We start from the raw sequence: 4,732 nt of genomic DNA, 5'->3' as shown, positions 1-4,732 counted from the left end.
CCTTTGTCACACTAAATAATATACATCCTAAAATGTTCTAGAAACTATTTTGTAATATTATCTTATTAGCATATTAGGATAATGAACTTATTAGATTATCTGCCATCTTGAAAGCTAGGGATTACTTGGTCATAAGAAGATGAGATATAAGATAGGAAAGAACAGAGATAATAGCAAGAAGAAAGTTTGGCAGCATTATGTTGCCAAAAGGACAGCAGTTAACAAGAAAATAATCCAGTAGGTCTTTGTGTTTTGTACAGAGGTGAGCTGATGGAATATGAGAATTCTAGGGATGAACTCTCTTCAATTCCAAAGCTATAATTAGTTATGAATAGTACGGGAGGTATTTATGCATCAATGCATAAATTCAGATAGGTACAGGCAGATACATCCAATTTTCCCCCCTTAATTAGGATATATTAGTATAGTTTTATAAATGTGTGTATATGTATATATATATATATATATATATATATATATATATATATATACACACATATATACATATAGTTTTAAAGTGCTCCATATAACTCATGGATTTCTGTTATAGACTTTTTCTTTAGAATATGAGACAACAAGGAGAAAATCTGGATTTTTTATAACTGAGAGGAATCTTATTTTTCATCTAATTTAAAAGCTTCATTTTATAAATAAAGAAATGGAGTTCTAGGTTCTGACATGACTTGCCTAGAATCATTGTAGATAGTAGTGGAGCAAGAGTTACAATTAAATTTACTGATCTCCCCAATTCTTTCTTCTAATATACTCATTTTGACATTATGTATATAGCACTGAATGGTTATATCATTTAAGTCACTTATGAGATGGTTAAATGTATGATTTAGCATTTTTGCCGAATCTGTATTATAATTTCATTAACCTGGTACTCCACTGATAAAGACTGCAACAACTTCTTGGAATCTTTATCTCCCTTCAAGGGAGTACTCAAGTACCATTTACTTTGTGAAACCTTTACTGATTCCTCTACCTATTAATGTCTTGCTCAAATGATCTTATTTTTATTTATTTTCTTGTATGTGTTAAACAAATTTTCTTCTGTAAAGAACTAAAGTTTTGGGGTTTAGGGATTCTTATTTTTTCATATTGTTTGTCTTTAGTACCCAGCACAGTGTCTTTCACAAAGTGAATACTTAATAAATCCCTGTTGAATAAGTGAATGATTAATAGGGTCCATTTGTCTAATGCTAACACTCAGAAAGTTCCAAATCTCTTTGACATACTTTTATCTCATTTGATCCTTGCAAATTAGCAAAGACTTTTCTTTAAGATTGAAATCGAAACCAATAAACAGAGCACAGTAACAAATGATAAATGAAAGAACCCAGATGTTCTATACTACTCACCAATGTCAAGTTTATTAGTAGTCATGGAAAAATTTGTTCTGCTATGTTTTACTTTCAAGATGACCCTGTTTCTTCTCAGACTCTATGCTTTTTGTCTGTCTGATTGACAATTCAAGATGAAAACTCTTAAAAACCCGTCTACCATATAAATGAAGTCCATTTGGTTAATAGCAAGTAGCTGGCATGAAAGTACCCAGTACTCTCTTCTCAGTTTGATTCTGTGATACATACTCCTATGGTTTTACTTTCTATATCCCTTTGCTCTCTCTCCCCCCGAAATGGAAATGGGAGATAAATGAGAGTTTTATTGTTTCCTTTGTTTTCAAAGAGAAACAAAATGACATCAGTATATTTGGATCAATTTACAGTATGATTGTGACTTGTTCTTCACATAAAGATGTGCTCAGAATGCTCTATCATAGATCTGACACAAAAGTCCATGTGTACATTTGAGCAACTTCAATTTTGTTTTTCTCATAAAGCACAGCACCGTGTCTAATGAGGGCACATCATTTTAGAAATTCCTATGCTGTGTCTCTTATAACATCCAATCAATTCCAAATTTCTTAAAAGAGAATTTGAGAGCCTTTTTATATATTTTTTCTGACCACTATCTGAGAGCTTGCCTTGTATAACTTTTCTGGTGTATATTTGGCATTTGAACATTGAGTCCAGCTTATTGGAGCTGTGCTCTCTGCAGCAGAACGTGAATGCTTGTCAGTTTAGTCTGAGAAAGGACTTCAGCGTCTGGAACTTTATCCTGGTCAGTGATCCTCAGAATATTCCTAAGATAATTCAAATGGAAGCAATTCAGTTTCTTGGCATGGTGTTGGTATATTGTCCAGATTTCACAGCAGTGAAGTAAGCACAATAGCTCTGTAAAACTTCAATTTAATAGTTATTCTACTATCCTTTCTGTCCCACACTTTTCTTCATATTCTCCCAAACACTGAGCTAGCTTTTGCAATGCATGCACCAGCCTCATTATCAATGTATACATCCCTAGAAAATATACAACCAAATTAAATGAACTTATCCACAGCATTTAAAACTTCTTCATTTGCTGTAACCAATGGTTCCGCATATAGATGGTGTGATGCTGGCTGATAGAGTGTCTGTGTTTTCTTGTTGTTAATTGTTAGCCAAAATAGCACAAATAATAGATAGACTATATTTTGTAATATATCAGCTTCAGAGACTGTATTGAATGCATAATCATCTGCAAAACAAGAAAATATATCATGCACAAACCCTCACTCCACTTTAGTCTTAACTTATAGTCTTTTCAAGTTGAAGAATTAGTACACTAATTGATGTTAGTACTATGTTCATCCTCATTGAAGATGTTTGACAACATGGCTGAAAACATCAGGATAAAAAATATAAGAGCAAGCACACAGCCTTGCTTTACTCCACTAATGATTGGGAAAGTACAAGAACATTGTTCAATATTCAAAACCCAGGCAAGCATGTGGGCATGAATTGATGTACAATATTAATGAAATTTCTAGACAACCAAATCTGGACATATTTTCCCACAAATCTTCATGACTGACAGTATCAAAAGCCTTGATCTTATATATAAGCACTATGTACAGACTTCTGTTTTGTCCCTGACATTTCTCCTGGAGTTGTTGGGCAGCAAATATGCAAATACAAATATTAACTACTCATTGGTCCTTTCTGAAGTCACACTGTCATTCATGTTAATGGCCTTCTTTGAAGTAAAGTATTAGCTTATTAAAGAGGATTCTGGCAAGAATATTGCCAGCAATGACAAGAGAGAAACCCCCTGTTATCATCACAGAGATGGACAATGGAGACATCCTTGAAATCCTAAGGAATAAATTCTAGAATTTCTGATAGGAGCCAGTACTCTGCTCATCAGAAACATGGGTCTGGCTACCAAAATGCCAACATACTATTCCATTCCCTGACCCCAAACTAATTGGAAACATGGCATTATTACCCATTGGGAGTCAATTTAAAGGATCAGGTCCAAGAGAAACAAACAACATAGATATTGTGGATGAAGCTATTATTTCAAGGCCAATGTCTTCTTAAAAATTATGAAATTAAGAAAAAACCTGATAGGAAATTGATCTACATAACTCTTTACATTTACATTTACATTCTTAAAGAAACTCCAGAAGTGCAACTCATAAAACCAAAGAGGGAAAGAAATGTATTCATTAGGAATCGTTAATTTTCTTATTCCTAGTCAGTCAGATTTTCCTCTTAATGCCATTTATATCAAACCTGCAAATAAGCAAGAAGATGAAATGGTGAGAGTGTACTTAACAACAGCCGCAGCAAGAAACTGACCTGAGGCTTCGTGAGAAGGTCTTTGATCCTCAAAGTGACAAAGTATGTAGTGCTTTGTGAAGAGGCAGCTCATGGAAAAGAATCTTGGGCAATGACCTGATCTTGTGTACTCATTTCCATTACAGAAGCATCCCATGTTTGAAAGCAGTTCTTGGTATATTTTTAAAATTTTATACCAAGGAAGAAGAGGTGTGTCCTTATTGGAAAAGCCCTTTATTAAGAATGTTTAAGGATCAATTAGGATTTTTGCAATGTTAAGCTGTTGTTTAATGATAATAATTTAAAAAAAAACTTATAACATTAAAAACAAAACAAATCCTGAGGGATAATCTTCTCTTGCCATATACCCTCTTCTCCAAATTAGTCAGCTTTTGTATGAGCAATGAGCACTCCATCTGTTAAATCTCAGTTAGAATAGAATGGACATTAGATTCTTTGCCATGAAGAAAAGAACCCAATAACATTTAAAACCTGTTAATTGGAGAGCAATTGGACTTCAATCTGAGGTAAAAAATCAATAGCTTTAGCATTTATTGATGATGGTCTGTTGAGGATGGTATGGAAGTGTACAGCCCACATCTTTAGGATCATGTTCTTATTAATCAATATGCCTCCATCAACACTGAGTAATTGAAATGCACCATTGATCTTTGAGTAGTAGACTTAAAGTAGACTACTTTGAGTAAGTAGATTTTAGGGCATCATAAAAGTGTTATGAATTGTTACTATCAGAGTAAAACTGAAATTTATCTACCTTCTTACTTAGACAATCCTGTATCTCTCTAAGCTTTACTTGTACTTTACTCTTAGTGGAATCAAATGCTGCCTTCTTAAGAGATGGATGAACTATCTGTTGGAAAACTCCAAGGAGTTCTCATTTTTCATTCTTACTGGTAAATCCTGTGGAGTTCTTGATTTTCATTTAACAGCATCTGAAATTCCCCTCATTTTTCTCTAACCAGTCTTGATGTTTTTGAGTATTCTGATTCAGATGAACAAATACAATATGAACACCAAAGCTCCAAAAGCTGCCTACTCCTTTT

The 4,732-nt window shown here is 33.6% G+C and overlaps 1 pseudogene; it reads left to right on the top strand.

Annotated features, from left to right (window-relative positions):
* Nucleotides 1–2,719: 2,719 nt before the first annotated feature.
* LOC141549613 (actin-related protein 2/3 complex subunit 3 pseudogene) lies at nt 2,720–3,784 on the top strand (annotated as a pseudogene).
* Nucleotides 3,785–4,732: the final 948 nt, after the last annotated feature.

This window comes from Sminthopsis crassicaudata, chromosome 1, assembly GCF_048593235.1.
Source record: "Sminthopsis crassicaudata isolate SCR6 chromosome 1, ASM4859323v1, whole genome shotgun sequence".
Taxonomy (NCBI): domain Eukaryota; kingdom Metazoa; phylum Chordata; class Mammalia; order Dasyuromorphia; family Dasyuridae; genus Sminthopsis; species Sminthopsis crassicaudata.
The sequence above is the reverse complement of the archived record's forward strand: the minus strand, read 5'-3'. Positions and strand labels throughout refer to the sequence as shown.